This window comes from Camelina sativa, chromosome 7 (assembly GCF_030686135.1).
Source record: "Camelina sativa cultivar CO46 ecotype springtype chromosome 7, ASM3068613v1".
Lineage (NCBI taxonomy): Eukaryota > Viridiplantae > Streptophyta > Magnoliopsida > Brassicales > Brassicaceae > Camelina > Camelina sativa.
In genome coordinates this window covers 7,319,342-7,340,670 of record NC_141886.1, presented here as the reverse complement: position 1 = coordinate 7,340,670, position 21,329 = coordinate 7,319,342, and the positions used below count along the sequence as shown (strand labels likewise).

The 21,329-nt window shown below is 42.0% G+C and overlaps 1 non-coding gene across 1 annotated transcript; it reads right to left on the bottom strand.

The window, feature by feature from the left end:
- Positions 1 to 7,369: 7,369 nt before the first annotated feature.
- On the bottom strand, positions 7,370 to 7,476 carry LOC147940993 (small nucleolar RNA R71). Its single transcript, XR_015562976.1, has one exon. It is a non-coding gene; the product is annotated as a small nucleolar RNA R71 (small nucleolar RNA).
- Between the last annotated feature and the right edge of the window lie 13,853 nt (positions 7,477 to 21,329).

The window sequence follows — 21,329 nt, the reverse complement described above, 5'->3', positions numbered from 1 at the left end:
CTTGACTCTTGTCTGCTCAGCTAGCAACACCGCGGTGCAGTCGACGGTTCATGTCGCGGCACGGTCACGGACGACTCTGCGGTACGTCTCAGGTCTGCGGTACACCTCGGACGACTCTGTCCTGCGGTACGTGGTACGTCTGCGATACTGTACATGGTACGATACATGGTTCGACACATGGTACGGTACATGGCCATCTCTTGGTCCGTCAACATTTTCTCGGACACTTCTTCAGCAATTCTTCTATCTTTCTTCGTTGCCTTCTTTCCAAGTCCTTTCCGGGTTCTTTGGCCAGGGGTCTTTATTTTGAATTTTACCCCTTAGTGAGGGTCATTACAGAGACCATTACGGTCTGACATACGAGCATTGGAATAGATTCGACTCCTTTCCTGTGCTTCTTCAGTATCCCACTGCGCAACCATTGTTTTCCAGAGTTCACCCGCGATCCATTTAGGTTGCACTCGACTAGTCCTAGCGTTGCTTACCATGTTTTTCATCCGGCGTTGACATATCTCATAGAAAAAATGTTGCACTGTCTCTGTTATCAATGGATCCCAAGTGTGTGTTTTCTAGGGATAAAGAAAATAGAATTAAGTTAGTGATAAACAACAATTAAAACCTATCTATGAATGATATATAACAGAAAACTATACCGCAAACTCAAGGAAGTATCTTTCTCGTCTATCCGGAGGTACACATGACCAATTATAGTATGGACCATCAAATTTGTTTGTATAAACCTTTGTAATCTTCCGCACCAGTTGTGATTTGACATCACGAGTAAACCTCATGACATAAGAATCAAGTCAGACTTGGGAATGGTAAAAAAAAACAATAGTGAATGACAAAACACATATACTCTTCTAGTTACTACTAACTGATAAGAGACTTTGGAATGACAAAACAATAAACAATAGTGATGTTGTGTGGCATCTAAAAGCGAACTCTTCGACTCTAATCTAGAAGAAACTCTAATCTAGAAGAAAACATATGAAAACATGTTATGAGTTGGAGATTTAAATGTGTTTACATACCAATTCGTGTTAGGCTTTGGTTTCGGAGAGAGGACGGTGGTAAAAGTATGACGGTCCGACACCATAAGGATGGCATTAAGAGCCCTCAACGTGTCCTCCTGGAGTTCCGGCAACACTGGATCTGACTCGTCGAAGTTGTTACCTTGAGAAGAAGGATGACTTTGAGCGTGAGAGTTCTGAGCTGGAGATCTCGCAGAATCATGCAAAGGATTCGATCGAACCGGAGGATTGTTCTGAGCTGGAGATCTCGTAGAATCATGCAAGGGATTCGATCGAACCTGAGGATTGGTTTGAACTTCTGGTAGTGACCGAGTTGGGTTGTCATCAACGCTTCGATTCACGAAGTTCTGAAATAGGGGCTGTGGTGGTGGATAGTTTCTGACCTGCAGTGCGGCTGACGTCGATAGTTGGGGGGAAATGAGGACTTGTTCTTGAGGCGTCTGAGGCGTAGGATTTTGAGCCGCCGGCGTGAAGTTGTATTGAGGCGGTAGAGGGTTGACTTTTCTCACCTTCGACGGAGGGTTAGAGCCACCGGGTCTGAGAGGAGCGTTGGGGACAACATTCCTCTTTCGTCCAGGCTTCTTAAGAGGAGGCATCGTGAGAATCGACATAAGGAAGATGAAGGATGGTGAGAAATGAGACTGCGAGAATCGGCGATTGGAGATTGAGAGATATGGAGATTGAGAGATATGGCGATTGAGAGAATCGGCAGAAGGAAGATGAAGGATGGTGAGAAATGAGAGATTACGGCTGAAAAATTAGGGTTATCTCGTTTGTTAGGGTTATGGGCTGGACCGCGTAAATGGATTCCCGGGTTTAATTAACCCAAAATATTTTAAACTTAGTCGCTTATTAGTCACGGATCAGTTGGTGCAAAATGTTTTAAAAAATTGGGCTTGTTTTGGAGTCCAAAATCTGGTCCAACATTTTGGAGTCCAAAATCTGGCCGACCAAATTGGGCTTGTTTAAACCCAATATTTTGAATTTAATCACTTGTTTGTCGCCAATCAGTAGCCAAAATTAATTTTATAAAAAACATAGAATTTAATTTAGTTTACATATTATTTAAAGCATACTACTTATAGATACACTACATAATATATTGATCACTTTAAATTTACAAAATATTACTTACATATATACTTACTATAATAAAAATTACATTTTCTATTTTTAAATTAAAATTACATTTATGACTTAGCATAAATGAAGATACTAATTTTAAAGTTCAGACCTACTGATTCATATACATTTTCTTGAGCTTCACCTTCATAGGTAATTTTTCACTTTGCAACCAATTCACATCTGCACTAACGGAAAACAAAAGCTCAAGTCTAAAAAACTAATAATTAATTAAGACATGGTGCACCTAAAATTATATAACAATAAGTATAGATATGGTAAAGCAAGCATAAACAAATTGATATTACTTACATATATTTTGTTTGTACCTTTGAAAATGAGAATATTATGAGAATGCCACAACATGATGCTTGTATTTATAGTTTATATGTGAAGAATGCCAAAACATTAGTCGCTACTTAGTCGCCAAATTAGCTACTTTGATGCAACAAAATTAAGTTCTTTCCATTTAGTCGTATAATGGTCGTGAATCAACAACTACAATACCGATTATTGTATTTGGTCGGCAAATAACGTCTGAGTTACGACTACAGTTACGCAGTTGTAACTTGGTCGTAACATAGTTGGCAAGTAGTCGGGAAATTAAGCGATTACGTATTTAGTCGCCAATCGTAGTTGTAAATATCCTGTTTTCTTGTAGTGTCGAGTGATATGTGTGATTTTTAAAAGGTCGTCAACTGTTGTGAGGCTATGATATGAATTTTCACGGACTGTTATACACGTGATGGAATACAAGGGATAATGACCCTATAATGAAGAAGCTGGATTGGGTCCTGGTAAATGACAGTTGGTTACGAGTCTTTCCGCATGCTTATAGTGTGTTTGAGTTCAAGGACTTTTTTGATCATTTGCATTGTCGTATACAGCTAAACATTGGGGAAGGGACTGTCATACACAAGCAAAAATCTTTTAAATTTGTTCAAACCGTTGGTTGATAACTATTGGAAGGAAACATAATCCTCTATTCTTGTCTACTGTGACGTTGTTTCGATTTACAATGAAATTAAAGGTTAGATCTTTGTTTAAGTTGTGTATTCATTTTTTGGTAAAAAGGTCTAAAGAAGCTTTAGAGATCCTTTGTAAGAAACAAGAAGTGAACATGTCTAACCTTACCCTTCAATTAATGGAAGAACAAAATGAGGCTTACCTTTGGTGGGATCATGTGGCTGGTCTTGAGGAAAAATACTTGAAGCAAACATCAAAGTTACGTTGGTTGAAGGTTGGTGACAAGAATAATAAATCGTTTCGTCATGATGAAGAATCTCAGAAAGCTATGAACACAAATAGATATATTGATTGTAGAGATGGTATTGTGGTTCAGGGGGATGACATTAAGATTGTGGCTGATAGGTACTTTCACGAGTTTTTTTCAATTGGATCCAAAATACTATGAGGGGGTAATGGTAAATGAGCTAAAGAGTTGTTGTGTTTTCATTATTCTCGCACAGTTCAAGAGATGCTCACGTCTATAGTTGATGTGTCTGTGTGTTTATAGAATCTTAACTATGGTTTTTACATTTGTTTTGAGTCTTTTATTGAATCAAAGTGTGATTTTAGAGTCCTCTTAGTCCTTTGTGAGTCTTACAGGTTTTAGGTTGCTCTGGAAAGAAACTGGATGTTTTTATACGAAAACATGCATTTGGAGCTAAAGGACCAGTTGAAGCGTCAGAATTCTGGCCTAAGACGAAGGATTTTCCACTGTTAGAACTTTCTCCATTTTGGAAAAAAGCTTCATGAAGATGTTATCTGTTATTTCTAAGTGGTTTGAAGAAGATCGAACGGTGCAATCTAAAGTTATGGGCAATACAGTGAAGACAGATCAATCTGGTGAGCAGATGAAGAAGGCGCAGTATCAAGACACATGATCGACCGGTTAACTTGGGACCGAACGGTCTCATCCACCACTGCAAACAAGCCAACTTGCATCGTAGATCGATCGGTCCATGCTGGATGTATCTGAGGATGAAATTGGAGGTGTTGACATATTTTCTGACTTGTTTCCTACTGTTACATGTGAGAAAGCTGGAGATATCAAGCATGCTTATGTAGAACCACCACCTTACCGTCCTAAAATTTAATTTCCAAGACATGAGAAGAATCCTCTGGTTGAACATAAGTATGCTCGGTACAAAAAAGTTATGAGTGACTTCATTGCTGACATTCCCTTTACAGAGGCAGTAAAGCATATCTCTTTGTTTAAGAAGATTTACATTGATGTTGTGGCTAGAGAAAAAGATTTGGAGGAGATTAAGGCATTCTTGGCTCAAGAGAAGAACATCCATGCTTCATCTTTGAAAATTTGTTGTTCCATGCTCCATCTTAGGAGTGAACTTTGAGGATTCCCTTTGTGACACCTGGATCTAGTGTGAACCTCATGTCTAAGGCTGTTGCAGAGAGGTTTGGGATTGATGATATGAAGGCTTCTAAGGTCTCTCTCAAGTTCGCAAATGCTGTCACCAGTGGGAGCAATTGTTGACTTGCCTAATAAGAGGATCACTTTCTCTAATATTGATAATAAAGTCTTATACAACGCAATCACTACAAATGAAGTTATACGAAATGACTATTGTCTAACTGTAGAAAATGAGAAGAAGATGGATGTCGTGATAATGGGAGAGAGTGGTGATAAGAATGAGGTCAACGAAGTCCTGGATGGATACACTCATTCTTCTGAGAAGAGGTCTAAGAAGGTTCAGAAGAGAGACAAGCCGAAGATAAAAAGAGTGATAAGAGATCTTCACATAACCTTGGTACCCCAGAAATATGTTGGAGACACCATTGAGTATAAGGTGAAGTGTAAAGGAATATCTCGACCTTTCTCTAATGTTAAAGCCATCCTCACTCCGGAGTTTAAAGCGAAAGGCCAAGAAACAGTGGATGGTATGCTGAAAAAGGTTTTGGAGCTTAAGCTGACGAATTGGAGAGCTTGTTTTGATACGAGTTCTCATTCTCCATCACTTGAAACCTGAAATCATAGTCAAGCTAACAACTTTAAACAAGCGCTTATGGGAGGTAACCCATGAGTTTTGATCTTGCTTACCCTTTAACTTTTATTTGTCTTAGGATTTTAGTTTTGTTTTAGGATTTATTATGGTTAAATTACGTCCATTGTTAAGTATTTTCAGCAACAGGTACGAAGCACAGAAGATGCGAAAATTGTGTGTTCCAGGAGCTTAGGATCGATCGGTCCTCCTTACAGATCGATCGATCCCGGTGGTTGGCTGCAGGTGATATGTTACGGTTTTGACTCACTTTGACCCTGTTTATTTGATAGTTTTGTAGTTGTTTGAGTCCTTTTCAGGTTATAATAAGAGGCTAGGAAGCTAAAAGCAAGGATTGGAACAACAGGAGCAATCAGAGCAGAAAGGAGTTGAATTGGAGCAGAAAAGCTGATTTTAGACCCAGGAGCACATGCTCCCGATTTCCGAGCACATGCTCCCAACTCTACGGATTCATGACGATATGTGGCAAGCATCTAGGCGCCGATTCCCTGCCTAATTCCCCTTATTTTGGGCGATCCTTCATGAGAGAAAGAGAGAGGATATCGATTTTTAATAGGAAGATTTGAATTTGGATTCTTTCCTTATTTTTCTCCACTTGTATGCTATTTAACCTAGGGTTTTTAGGGGACAGAATATACTTTTCTTTTGGTTTTTGAGCGACGTTTTGTGAGGGAGAGGAAGAGCGGCCACCTTGTGAAGCATACTCTGAACCCTTTTTATTTTTATGTCATTGAATTTCTCATCTTTTGCTATGATTCATTTCTCTATGTCTGAGTAGTTTTCTTTGCTAGATAAGGGGGTTTCAAGGGGGTTTCATGGGTTAGCAACAGAACACAAATAGGGCTTTATATAATCGATTGTCTTCACTATTGTTAGTCTTAATGCTTAGGTTGATTTGATCACCCAATCTATGATTTTAGGTTCATCTATTCATCAAAAGTGTAATAGGTTGCTAGAAAAGACATTAGTGGGCAAATTATCCTAGACCTGCGAAAGTTGATGTGTAGGTGATTTGTGAACTTATCATTCCTGTTCTTTAATGCTTGTCTACGATCCTGGGCTCAAACGACAGTTTAGGGTTTAAGGACCGTCGAGCATGTGCTCCGGATGTCTGAGCACGTGCTCCGCGTTTCCGCACAGAATCGATCAGATAGAGTTATTGATGCCACGACAGTGGATCAATTTATATTTATGTTTGAGTTCTAGACTGGTACTTAATCTATGCCCTGAATAGTTGTTTAGTTGCTATCTCTGAAATTCCCGAGAATTACCTCTGATCTAGTGTTTTGCTTATTGCCTTTTTATACCGTTTTAATCGCGTTACTGTTACCAAACAAACCCAACTTTGAATTGTCTTAGCTTGAAATTGAACCAATAGAACCATAGAGTAAAACTTGGTCTTCGTGGGATTCGACCCCTAAGTACTACTTCTTTGCTGTGCACTTGCAGTAGGAAAATAGGGTTTAAAACTCTGTGTTATCAAGTTTTTGGCGCCGTTGCCGGGGACCAAAATTTTACCTTTGGTTTTCGGCGAAATTACTAGACTAAGACCTTACTGATTTGTCTTTCTGCTTCTTCTTTGCGTGTGTTTCAGGGTGCATGTCAAGAAGATCTACAAGAAGAAACAACACCGAAGAACTAGTTGCTTTGTCAGTCGCAGAGCTCTCTTTGGCAGAAAGAACAAACCGCAAGAACAGAAAGTTTCAATCCGTCAACATGGGTGACAACAGAAACAATGAGGATATGGCTGCCGAGTTGCAGCAACTTCGACAACAATTGGGGCAGTTGCTCCGTGCTCAACACGAAAGAGCCGCGCCGCCGCAACCGTCCATTGGGGACAAGGATAACCCGCATGTGTCCTACACCAACCGAGCGGCGATCGTTCCTCCTACCAATCCGAATCAAGATTTTGAGATCAAGCCACAGATGATCTCTCTAGTGAAGCAGCACCTATTTCACGGTCTCCCAGCTGAGATTCCGATGGACCACATCGAGAATTTTGAGGAGATATGTAGCACCACTGGTTCAAATGGGATACCGCCAGGCTTCCTGAAGTGCAAGCTCTTCCCTTTCTCTCTTGCGGATAGAGCTTCACGTTGGCTGAAGTCATTGCCACCTGGGTCTCTGACATCATGGGAACAGTGTAGGTCTGCGTTTCTGGACCAATTCTACACCAAGGCTAAGACCGCTGCCCTCAGGAACAAGATTTCATCGTTCCAACAGCACACTGGAGAAGCCTTCTGCGAGGCTTGGGAGAGGTACAAAGAGTACCGTAGAGAGTGTCCACACCATGGATTCAGTGATGAACAGATCCTGGGCATTTTCTATGATGGAGTTAACTGGGACTACAGAAACGTTCTCAACTCGGCCAGCAATGGGGACTTTATGACAAAGTCTAAGGAAGGAGCATATCAGTTGATTGAGAACCTAGCTGCAAGCTCCAGCAACAAGGCCCCTGAGTATGACAGGTCCGTGAAGGTCAACAGTGTCGATACGCAAAAGATTGATGAGTTGACGGCCAAGGTGAACCTTCTCCTGAAGGGGAGCCAGAAAACTGTCCATTTTGTCGATGAGACCGGAGACATGCCGCTAGCTCAGGAGATTTGTGATGGAGAGGATGAAACAATGGAGGTTAATTATGTGAGTGGGCAAGGTTTTGTGCAGAACAGGGGTTTCAACTCGAACTACAGAAGCCATCCGAATTTGTCCTACAGAAGCACCAACGTGGAGAATCCTCAGGATCAGGTGTATCCGCAGCAAGGAGCTCAGAATCAGATGAGTTATCAGAAAACCTTCTCAAACAACTTCCAAGGCAAACAGTTTGTGCCCACTCAAAACCGTTTCCAAGGGGGGAACCAGCAGGCATATACAAGCGCTCAGCAAGCACTGCCTTTCACCAACCAGCAGTTGGGACCTTCATCTGCTAGCAGCTCTCAGGATGAGCTGAAAAACATGATGCAACAACTCTTGGTGAATCAACAAAAAGCTTCAGTGGAAATCAACGCCAAGGTCGATACCATGTACAATGACCTTAATGGGAAGTATGAGGCAGTAATGTCACATGTGAAGAAGCTTGATGTTCAGGTTGCACAGACTGCTGAAGCCGTAAAAAGAACTCCTGGGACTCTGCCCGGAAAAGGGGAAGCAAACCCGCGGAACGAATATGTCAATGCGATTGAGCTAAGGGGAGGAAAGAAGTTACCTCCTAGAGAAGCACCATCCGCTAGGATTGACAAGGGCAAGGGTATTGCTGAAGAATACCTTCCTCAACATGCTGCTGAAACTCCACCGTCGAGTCAAAAAGAAGCCGAAGCATCCGGCGAGCATGTGCTCCCATCTAGCGAGCACGTGCTCCCGACTCCCGATCAGACTGCTCCTACTGAGGTACCTCCTGCACGCGTATACACCCCTAGGGTTCCTTACCCTGTTCCTCCTAAGAAGATGTTGAGAGAATTGACGGTAAAACTACCCCTAGCTGAAGCTGTTCAGATGATACCTGCTTTAAAGAGATATGTGAAAAGGTTGGTTTCTGGGAGAGTGTCAGAGGAAGAGAACGTGATGATGGTTTCAAGAGAGTGCAGTGCTGTGCTGCAAAACAAAGTGCTAAAGAAGAGAGATGATCCAGGGCGATTTGTCTTATCCGTGAGAATCGGTAAAACGATTTTTGAAAACTCCCTCTGTGATCTAGGTTCCAGTGTGAACCTTATGCCATATTCAGTGGCTAAAAGGCTGGGATACACGAAGTTCAAGTCTACACGGATTTCGTTAGTATTCGCGGATAGATCCACCAAGCGCCCCATAGGAGTGTTGGAGGATTTACATGTCCAGATAGGGGACACGCTTATACCAGCAGACTTTGTGGTTCTGGAACTTGAAGAAGAACCACGTGACCCCCTGATCTTAGGTAGATCATTCTTATGCACAGCTGGAGCGATTATAGATGTGCAAGGGGGAGCGATCGATCTCCAGCTGGGGGATATGATCGCAAGGTTTGAGATGAATAAGCTGCTCAAGAAACCTATGATAGATGGTCAGACTTTTGTGGTTGATGATGGTTCAGAGGTTGCACATGAGGTTACCGATGAAGTTCTCACTCTCGACCCGTTGGAGGTTGCCTTGACAAAGGCAGGGGGTAAGTATGGATTCTTGAATGAGGAAGCTGATGGTTTTACACGCATTTTGGATGCAGGTACACGGTTCCAGCAACTGGTAGCTTACGCCAGCCTAGACGATGAGAACCAATCAGGGGAGGAATCCGCCGAGGGAGCGCCTGCTCCGGATTCCGGAGCACATGCTCCGGTGAAGTCAGCGGACGGTCCTTGGAGCGAGTTAAGAGCTCCAAAGGTAGAGCTAAAAACACTTCCAGCCGGGCTAAGGTACGCGTTCCTAGGTCCTAACTCTACATACCCCGTGATAGTGAATTCTGAACTAAACAATGTAGAGACCGCTTTGCTCCTTTGTGAACTTAGGAAGTATAGAAATGCTCTAGGGTATTCACTAGATGACATCCCAGGAATCTCACCAGAACTTTGCATGCATAGGATACATCTAGAAGATGAATCAATGACTTCAGTAGAACATCAGAGGAGGTTGAACCCGAATCTAAAGGACGTTGTTAAGAAAGAGATAATGAAACTTCTAGATGCGGGTGTAATTTATGATATTTCTGATAGTTCCTGGATTAGTCCAGTTCATGTAGTCCCTAAGAAAGGTGGAATTACAGTGGTTAAGAATGATAAGGATGAGTTGATTCCTACTAGGACAGTTACGGGACATCGCATGTGCATAGACTATAGAAAACTTAATGCTGCGACCCGTAAGGATCATTTTCCTTTGCCTTTTATTGATCAAATGCTTGAGAGATTGGCTAACCATCCTTATTACTGCTTCTTAGATGGCTATTCAGGTTTCTTTCAGATCCCAATCCATCCCGACGATCAAGAGAAGACCACATTCACATGTCCTTACGGCACCTTTGCTTACCGCAGAATGCCGTTTGGCTTGTGCAATGCGCCAGCGACCTTCCAACGATGCATGATGTCCATTTTCACTGACCTGATTGAGGATATAATGGAAGTTTTCATGGACGATTTCTCCGTCTATGGGAGCTCCTTTTCCGTTTGCTTGTCTAATTTGTGCAGGGTGTTGCAGCGGTGTGAAGACAAACATCTGGTGCTGAATTGGGAGAAATGCCACTTCATGGTCAGAGATGGGATAGTGCTGGGACACAAGATTTCTGAAAAGGGGATTGAAGTTGACAAAGCCAAGGTTGAGGTGATGATGAGTTTACAACCGCCTAATTCGGTAAAAGAGATCCGCAGTTTCCTTGGCCACGCCGGTTTCTACAGACGGTTCATTAAGGATTTCTCCAAGATAGCAAGACCACTTACCCAGCTGTTGTGTAAGGAAGTGAAGTTTGATTTCGATTCTGCTTGCTTGGAGGCCTTTCACACGATCAAAGGAGCTTTGGTTAGCGCTCCGATTGTACAACCGCCAGATTGGGACCTTCCCTTTGAGGTCATGACTGATGCGAGTGATTATGCCGTGGGAGCAGTTCTGGGACAGAGAAAAGACAAGAAGCTGCACGTGATATACTATGCCAGCCGCACCTTGGATGAGGCTCAGTGCAAGTACGCTACAACCGAGAAAGAACTTTTAGCGGTCGTGTTTGCTTTTGAGAAGTTCCGATCATACCTTGTTGGTTCCAAAGTGGTTGTTCACACTGATCATGCAGCATTGAGGTATCTACTGACCAAGAAGGATGCAAAACCAAGGTTACTCCGTTGGATTTTGTTGCTTCAAGAGTTTGACTTGGAGATTAAAGACAAGAAGGGTATTGAGAACGGAGTTGCAGATCACTTGTCAAGAATGAGGAATGAAGAAGAGCTACCCTTGGATGATAGCCTTCCTGAAGAACATGTTTACTCGATTGGCATCTTTGATCCCGCCGAGCACATGCTCCACTTGGGAGCACACGCTCCGAAAACCCCATGCAAGGCAATCGATACCAACAAACAGCCGAGTTTTCCTTGGTTTGGAGAGTATGCGAACTACCTAGCAGCAGAGAAAGAACCCACTAAGTTTGTGGGGAACAAGAAGAAGAAGTTCCTAAAAGACATAAGGCGGTATTTTTGGGATGAGCCTTACCTCTATAGGCATTGCTCGGATGGTGTTTTCAGGAGGTGTGTGACTGAGGAGGAGGTTCCTGGAGTCTTGTTTCATTGCCATAGCTCACCCTATGCTGGACACTTCGCTACTTTCAAAACCGTGTCCAAAGCTCTTCAAGCGGGTTATTGGTGGCCTACCATGTTCAGAGATGCGCAGCGGTTTGTGTCTACTTGCGACACATGTCAAAGACAAGGGAACATCAGCAGGAGGAGTGAAATGCCTCAGAATTTCATCTTGGAGGTTGAGGTATTTGATGTTTGGGGAATTGACTTCATGGGACCTTTCCCGAACTCATTCGGCAATGAGTACATATTGGTGGCTGTCGATTACGTGTCCAAATGGGTAGAAGCTTTGGCTAGCCCCAATAATGATGCAAAGACCGTGCTCAAGATGTTCAAGTCGGTTATTTTCCCACGGTTTGGAGTCCCACGGGTAGTCATTAGCGATGGTGGATCGCATTTCATTAACAAGGTCTTTGAGAGTCTTCTCAAGAAGAATGGAGTGAGGCATAAGGTCGCCACCCCCTACCACCCACAAACAAGCGGCCAAGTTGAGATCTCTAACCGGGAGATCAAGAGCATTTTGCAAAAAACAGTGAACACAACAAGGAAGGATTGGTCCCTGAAGCTGGATGAGGCTCTATGGGCTTATAGAACCGCCTACAAAACACCCCTGGGGACTACACCGTTTCATCTTCCAGTTGAGCTAGAGTACAAGGCTGCTTGGGCAGTGAAAATGCTGAACTTTGACACTAAGAGCACCCATGAAAGGAGGAAGATGCAACTGCATGAGCTAGAGGAGATTAGGCACTTCGCCTATGAAAACTCAAAACTCTACAAGGAACGTACCAAAGCCTACCATGACAAGCGGATCCTCACTAGGACCTTTGCTCTCGATGATCAAGTCTTGTTGTTCAACTCTAGGCTGAAACTGTTTCCCGGAAAGCTAAGATCACGATGGTCCGGACCCTTCACCATCAAGGAGATTAGACCATATGGGGCTGTTGTGTTGCTGGACACAAAAGGAGGAGAATTTGTGGTGAATGGACAGAGGCTGAAACCATATCTTGCCGCCTCTGAGCACGCAAGGGGTGAAACCTTCGCCCTAGGCGACCCTCCCATTGCCTAAGGAGCTTTCGAGTCAAGCTAATGACTTAAAACAAGCGCTGGGTGGGAGGCAACCCACCAGGTATATATTGCTGAGTTTTTTTTCTTTTTCTTTTTAGGATTTGTTTCTTCTCTTTTTGATTTCAGGAATGTTGAAAAAAAAAAAAAAAAAAAAAAAAAAAAAAATGCGGAGCACATGCTCGCAGGACGCGAGCAACCCGGTGAACATGCTCGGCGAACTCAGAAAAAAAAAGGGAAGATGCGGAGCACATGCTCGCAGGACGCGAGCAACCAGATGCACATGCTCGGCAAACTGAAAACAAAAGAAGAAACAGAGAAGAGCGATTGGGCCAGGTAAGTTAATGAATTTCAGGCCCAAGCCCACCAGGCCCAGGTAACCCACCAAATCACAAACCCTTCTCTCTTTTCTTCTTTCTTCTTTCTTCTCTCCTTCTCCTCGTCGCCGTCGAAGCTCTCTTTCTCTCCCATTGCTAACTCTTTCAAAACTAGACCGATTTCAGTGATTTTTGAGACTAGGTTGCTTCATTATCCACCACAATCCTCAATCTCTAGTCCATTTAAGCACACACTCGAGGTACAGATGGCCCCTAGACGCTCTACCTCAGGAAGAAAGAGCACAACAAAGAGACCGACCGACGATTCACAATCATTCCCGTGGCCACGGTGTGAGGGAGAACCGTTCAAGTTGAACGATGACTTGTTACCCGCTGAGTCTGACACGGTTTGGGACCAGAGGGACGCCAACCAATACAACAAACTGCTGTTCGTAAAGATCGAGCCCACCCGCACTCTTTGTGATGATACGCTCAAGATGCTCGGCCTGCATGACCAAGTCTACCAGATATTGTGCCAAGCGCGTGTTGGGATCTTTACCACTTGGGAGGGAGACTTATACCCTGACTTGGTCCGCCAGTGCCTCGCCTCCGCCACACTCACACACGCTGACCCCAAGAAGAAATCCATCGCCGGCGCCACATTCTCTTTTAAGGCCGGCGGGCGCCGTTACGAATTGCCCCTGCATGATTTCGGCCTCCATTACGGGTTCTATCTCGAGGACGAGAACATGAGCTTCCCGAGGAAGTTCCCACAGGCAGCCACCTTTTGGAGCTTGATAGCTTCGGGGCCCTACCGCTCCAACAAGGCCAGCCAGACGAGCATCTCGCATCCCGCAGTCAGGATAGCCTCCCGCGTCTTCAGCAACCTCGTCTTCAACCGTGACATCGGGAACAAGGTCCACCATGATGATTTGCTGATGTTGTACTTGGGGTGCAGCTTTTTGACACCCGCGGAACCCGGAGCACATGCTCTGTTTCCTGGCGCACCTGCTCCATCTGACGTGCGGTGCAACATGGCTATGCACTTCGCTGAGACGATCTGTGCTGCTAAGCACAAGACCTCTGGCCGTACAGAGAGGATTGGCAGCCTTCTCACTCATCTCTTTGAGAACATGCGGATCGATCTGACGAGGTATTCTCGTGTAGAGCAGAGGGAGCGCATTGACATACAGCATCTGGTCCACTCCCGAGTCATCCAGTTAGCCAACCCCTTCTACACATACCGGTACGGTGGCCCTGACGGTAATCAGGGGAGCATTCGCCTCCCAGCTCCGGAGCTTACGCAGCTAGCCACGGTGGATGATCTGCGTTTCTCCCGCGCCCCACTGCTTCTGGGAGATGTTCCTCCTCCACCTACCCAGACTGATCCACCATCAGCGGACTTTGCTAGCTCATCCCACCACCGCGAGGACAGCGTTCCACCATTCACATCATCCGATCATCAGGGTGAGTTTGATCTCCCACCGATATCTGATGAGCCCGATACCGCTGAATACAGGAGATGGATGGTCGAGTCGCAGCAGAAGAACAACAGCTTGATGCGGAGGATCCTGACGACACTATCTCGCGGTTGCTGCCACCACACCACCACCGCCGCAGACCCAAGCCCACCGGTGAGACCACCACGTCGAAGGCGCCACCTTGCCCGTTCGGAGAGCGAGAGCCCAGACAATTCCGACGCCTGATCACGGTTACACACACCATCACTGTCCTATCCGCCTTATTTTCTTTTCATTTTTGTTGTTATCTTTATTTTTCTTCTTGTCTAGGTCTCTCTTTGGCTTATTTTCACACCGGAGATGGTGTGAAGTAAGCCGGGGGGAGGGTCACCTATGACCTTTGTTTTCTTTATTTTTCTTTTTATTGAGTCAGTTTGTCATGTGAGTCGAACCAAAACTTGTGGGAATTAGGACCGAAATCTGTGATGTTTTTAACCATTTGTGAGTTTGACCGTTTCCTAGTGACCATTGTTGCAGAACTGAGAGTACAGAGACGAGCTAATACCTCTTCACATTCGGACCCTTCTCCTGGCCAGAAAAGCTTCATCCCATTAAGGTTTCACCGGAACGACTTAGACTCTACTTTATTGGAACCTAACCGGATTTAAATTCTTTTCGTTTTGGGCATTAGGATAGGGAACGTGTCACATATTCAGCACTTCTTATTCATTTTGCCAATCTTGCTGATCCTGAATAGCTAGCTCATTTTAAGTTAGTACCCACCCCGAGGCTAACCTCCTTTCAAACCACTTGCACTTGTATTTTTGTTTTCTCATTCTGTGCAGCTATGTGCAAAACGGTCGGGGAGAGTAGGACTGACACAATCTCTAACTCGCTCTTGCTGGAGAACCAAAGAGGAAAGAGCCGGACGGACAGAGCACGTGCTCCAACCCAGCGAGCACCTGCTCCGAAATTATATACATCCGAGTCCGCGAGTTGTTTTGAGCAGAGAGAGAGCCTAGGATACGGTCCGCATGCTCCAGGGGCAATATCAGAAGAAGATCCCCCATCATCCTTCATTCTCAAAAAAAAAAAAAAAAAAAAAAAAAAAAAAAAAAAAAACGTTTAAGGATGATGGAAAGGGACCAGAGCTAGTGTTACACACCCCCGAGCATGCGTTGTAACCTGAGGAGAAAAGAGAGGCTGAGTTTGAGAAGATAAGAAGAGGAGAGCGATTAAAGGTTGTGGACATCAATGAGTCCACTCTCCCTTACCATTTTGTGCGATATCCTGCATCTCTTTCGAAGTAATGGTAACCCCTAAACACTCTATAGCTCCACCATTAAAACAGCCTTTTATCTACCAAGCCTCGATTTCACTAGCTTAATGCCCGTAATGAGAAGCTCACGCCAATTTTAATTGAATGTAAAGAGTCTTTGTCTGGAAAGTGATCTTTTTCTGGGTTTGATTGCCAATTATGGTTCTGGTTTTGGAGATGTTTGCTGGAGAAGTTTTTGGTATAGCTTGTTCTAACACATGTGGTCTGCAGGTCATGGTCTACTCACGGTTTCTGAGATTTTTGCGAGTTCCCACCTTGGCTCTCTTGGCGCTTGGTTTGAGTTTGTTTGAGGACAAACAAAGATCTAAGTCCGGGGGAGTTGATATGTTACGGTTTTGACTCACTTTGACCCTGTTTATTTGATAGTTTTGTAGTTGTTTGAGTCCTTTTCAGGTTATAATAAGAGGCTCGGAAGCTAAAAGCAAGGATTGGAACAGCAGGAGCAATCGGAGCAGAAAGGAGTTGAATTGGAGCAGAAAAGCTGATTTTAGACCCAGGAGCACATGCTCCCGATTTCCGAGCACATGCTCCCAACTCTACGGATTCATGACGACACGTGGCAAGCATCTAGGCGCCGATTCCCTGCCTAATTCCCCTTATTTTGGGCGATCCTTCGTGAGAGAAAGAGAGAGGATATCGATTTTTAATAGGAAGATTTGAATTTGGATTCTTTCCTTATTTTTCTCCACTTGTATGCTATTTAACCTAGGGTTTTTAGGGGACAGAATATACTTTTCTTTTGGTTTTTGAGCGACGTTTTGTGAGGGAGAGGAAGAGCGGCCACCTTGTGAAGCATACTCTGAACCCTTTTTATTTTTATGTCATTGAATTTCTCATCTTTTGCTATGATTCATTTCTCTATGTCTGAGTAGTTTTCTTTGCTAGATAAGGGGGTTTCAAGGGGGTTTCATGGGTTAGCAACAGAACACAAATAGGGCTTTATATAATCGATTGTCTTCACTATTGTTAGTCTTAATGCTTAGGTTGATTTGATCATCCAATCTATGATTTTAGGTTCATCTATTCATCAAAAGTGTAATAGGTTGCTAGAAAAGACATTAGTGGGCAAATTATCCTAGACCTGCGAAAGTTGATGTGTAGGTGATTTGTGAACTTATCATTCCTGTTCTTTAATGCTTGTCTGCGATCCTGGGCTCAAACGACAGTTTAGGGTTTAAGGACCGTCGAGCATGTGCTCCGGATGTCTGAGCACGTGCTCCGCGTTTCCGCACAGAATCGATCAGATAGAGTTATTGATGCCACGACAGTGGATCAATTTATATTTATGTTTGAGTTCTAGACTGGTACTTAATTTATGCCCTGAATAGTTGTTTAGTTGCTATCTCTGAAATTCCCGAGAATTACCTCTGATCTAGTGTTTTGCTTATTGCCTTTTTATACCGTTTTAATCGCGTTACTGTTACCAAACAAACCCAACTTTGAATTGTCTTAGCTTGAAATTGAACCAATAGAACCATAGAGTAAAACTTGGTCTTCGTGGGATTCGACCCCTAAGTACTACTTCTTTGCTGTGCACTTGCAGTAGGAAAATAGGGTTTAAAACTCTGTGTTATCAGCAGGCGTCTGCAAGTTTAATTATGTTGCAGATCAATCGATTCCATCCCGAGACCGATCGGTCTCCACCCTTGAGACATTGACGACACCACTCTAACATCAGATGCGAGATCACCAGTTTTATTTTCTTTTCCTTACTTTTCTTTTTCATTTCTCTTCTTTTCTTTGTGGGATTCATTCTTTAATGGTTTTGATTTTACACCGAGATGATGTGAAGTGTGTCTCTTTGTTTGTCTCTCTTTATCTCTTTTGAAACAGGTACCACAACCGCTGTTCTAGGTAAAACCACTGGTGTCGCTTTCACTTCTCTTCGATTCAGATTCTGGATCTGAGACTGATACTGATTCTGATGCCTTCTTATGGATCCTTCACGCCTTCTTCTTCGTCTTCCTTCGTCTCTCAAGGTTCTCTCTCTCGTCTATGTCTTTATCAGCTTCTCAAGTTACTTGTTTCAGTTTACGATGCTGGTTTATTAGTTTTTGTTTGTTTTCTTCGTTTTTCTTAGATTGGGACTACGTTTGGTTATTGGTTTAAACTCCTCTTAGGCGATGAGAATTTAGAACGGTCTAAGCAGATGTTCAAGGTCTTTCTCCGATTTCATTGCAAAGAATTTGCGGGGTTAGTCCTCTGTTCCTTTATATTTTTGTATTATGAGTTTGAGATTTAGTTATAAAGTTTCAGATGTGTTCATTGTTTTTGTAAGCCTTAGTAAAGGTTTTTAATTTACAATGCTCAGCTCAAATATTTTGTGCTCTTTAGTATATGTCGATAGATTATATCTTCAATTTACATATTGAGGGAAAACCATCGATATTAACATTTGTGTACAAAGAGCTTTGTTAAGATTATACCGACGAATATATCAATACATTATGAAGTAGTGTTGTCTTTTTTAATCACAGATTTACAGTTGGAGAAAATGAGAATCCAAGCGATCATCATGGCTGAATAAGATATCCATGGTAAATGACAGGACATTTATGTCTCTCCTTCAATAAAAGCTTGTATGTTTCTTTGATAGGTTTCATCTTGAGGGCACATGAATGACTCATTTATCTTAGGGAACAACATAAAACTAGGACTATTTTCAGTATGCAAAAATTTCTTTATCTTTGTTAGCAGATCAAATCCACTGACTCATTATTATGCTCTATCGTTTTCTCATTTGGATGCTAACTTCCCATGCTTTTACCTTAAGATGTATAGTTTCATGGCATTGTAGGAATTAGGTATGCGTTTCTTAGAAATGAAGTTTATCTAAGACTCATTATTCAACTGTTAGATTTCGTAAGGGTTTACAGAATGGGACTGATACATGTTTCTTGATGAATCAATAGCTGGCAGCTTTGGATTTATGCTATAGTATGCATCTGCATAAATGTTCATGGTAAGTCCTCGGTTACATAAAGACAAAGTGCACTCCATTTGTATCTCCATATTTAAGCCTTGTCATTACTAATTATATGATTTCATTGCAGGCTTGAATATGTACTTTTGGTTATCATTCATCCCTGCCATTGTACGTAAACAAAAGCAAGAATAAGTAAAAAGCTTGAAATTCATAAGACACTAACACTAAGAGAATGTGTTTGTATTTGTTTGTTGTTTAAGCTTGTCACGTTGGTTGGAACCAAACTAGAGCACATTGTCTCGAAGCTTGCTCTCGAGGTTAAGCAGCAGCAGACATGCAAAACTAATGGGGCTCAAGTCAAACCACGTGACTGACTCTTCTGGTTTGAGAATTTTTTTTGAATGTATTTATATATCTTCTATTTGTAAGTGGTTCTTAACTCTGTTTGAGAATTTAAAACTCTTATCTTTTTTGAATGTATGATATTAAACTACGGTTTAACATTAATTGTAATTGTGTATGTTTTGCAATTTAATTTTTAACATGTTTTCACATATTTTATTTTTGGTGCTAGATATAAAACCTTTCAATAATTTTGTATATAACAGAACCTAAACTGTTACAAATATTTGTCATTTTTGTAACAAGTTTATTACAATTAACTGTGTAGCTTGTTGTGAGTCTACTAGTCACCAAAATTTTGTAACTTTTTGTATATAGTTGCTACTAATGTTTTTGAGGCAAATTGTAACAAATGGTGGTACATAAATGTAACAATTAGTAACAACTTGCGACATATTAATTTGTATCTAATTTGTACCAATTTGCGATAATTTGTTATAAAGAGAAACTTTGTGATGACAAAATAGTTACAAATTTTTTTGTGTCAAAACTGTAACAAATTTTATTTAGCTACGTAAAACGTGTTATACCTACACAATTTTTTTTTAACTATACAATACAATTTTTGTAGTGGGGATACTAGAAGTTCTATAGGGTTGTGGGATTCAGAGTAAGAAATGTTGATCCTAATCATGGGCTGAGTACATAAAGTTGTTCTTAATTCGATGTGATGATGAGTGCAAAGAAGAGGTTCCCAAGAATATGTGAGTTTCCACTTTCAAACCTTTTTCTCTGTTTCTGAGTTTTTGGCTGTTATTGTTTGTCCCTTGAGGAAAAGCAAAGATTCAAGTCTGGGGGAAATGATGTGTCTGTGTTTTATAGAGTCTTAACTATGGTTTTTACATTTGTTTTGAGTCTTTTTTTGAATCAAAGTGTGCTTTTAGAGTCTATTTAGCCTTTTTTGAGTCTTTACAGGTTTTAGGTTGCTATGCAAGGAAAGTGGACATTTTGGGACGAAAACATGCATTTGGAGTTAAAGGACCACTTGAAGAATCAAAAGCTTGGCGTCAGACGAAGGACTCTCCACTGTTAGATCTTTCGTAATCTTGGAAACAAACTTGATGAAGATGTTATCTGTTCTTTTCATGTGATTTGAAGAAGATCCAACAGTGCAATCGAAAGTTATGGGTACTAAAGTGAACAGAACAATCTGGCGAGCTGATGAAGCAGGGGCAGAATCAAGACACAGGATCAACCAGTTCACATGGAGGATCAACCAGTCCTTTTACTTTCACACACGATTTCTATGTTGACCTGAGAGGACCAGAGAGGCATGGATCAACCGGTCCACTTAGGAGACCGACCGGTCCCGTCCCCGACTTAAGTTTTCCTTTTTTGTTTTAAACCAACTTTTAGGGTTTTATTTTGATATTTAAGTTAGAGGCTCGGCCTCCAGAGACATAAGCTTTATTTTCTCAGACTATTGTGTATTGAGAGCTGAGGGGAGAAGATTTCTAATCCTTCTTTACACTTTGGAGAAGATTTCTAAACCCTTTTTAATCAATTCCTTTGTAATTCAATTATGTTTTCTTCATCATTGATTTGCTGTTATTCCATCTCCATGTCTGAGTAGATATTTTATTGGGTTTAGGGTTTCTTAAGGGATTTATGATTAATTGATGTTAGGATGTTAGATTGGAATTGATCTTGTTGTTCTTAATCTTTGTTGCTCTTATTGCTGGAATTAGATTAGCTATCTAGTTTATGTTCTTAGGATTAATTAATATAGGCATCGATAGTGTTGTTGAATTTCCTGAAAATAACAAAGGTGAGCAAAGTGATTCTTAGCCAACTGGAGTTGAAGTTAAGACACTTTGTGAACATATCAACCTTGAACCTTGTTAATGCTTGCTTGATTTTCTGAATTCAAACCGGAGTTTAGGGTTTAGAAAGTTCATTGCATAGATAATTAACACTGCGTGAGTGAGTTCTCTTTACACTAGTGATTTGAGTTCAAGAACAATCCTTAATACATTCCATCTAAGTATCTTCATTTGTTAACATAATTTTATGATGATTCTCTGTGCCCAATGCTTTTACTTATTGATTTAAACCACTCTTTTATTTACCATTTTTGTTAGTCACTTTCATTATAAACTCTTCGTTGTCTTTGCTATATTTGATCTAATTTCGTAGTCTGATTGTTTGGTCTCTGTGGATTCAATCCTTAAATGTTACAACGATACCAATAGATCGTGGTTGAGTACACATTAGGTTATTACTTGACCTTTGATCAATAGTCTCTAAGGAGGACATAAAGAACGTTTTATTCTCTATCCCAAATGATAAATCACCAGGTCCAGACGAGTTTAAGTCAAGTTTTATAAAGCAACTTGGGACATTACTGGCAATGAATTCACTATGGCGATACAATCTTCTTTTGGAAGGGTTTTTTACCAAAGGGTATTAATTTG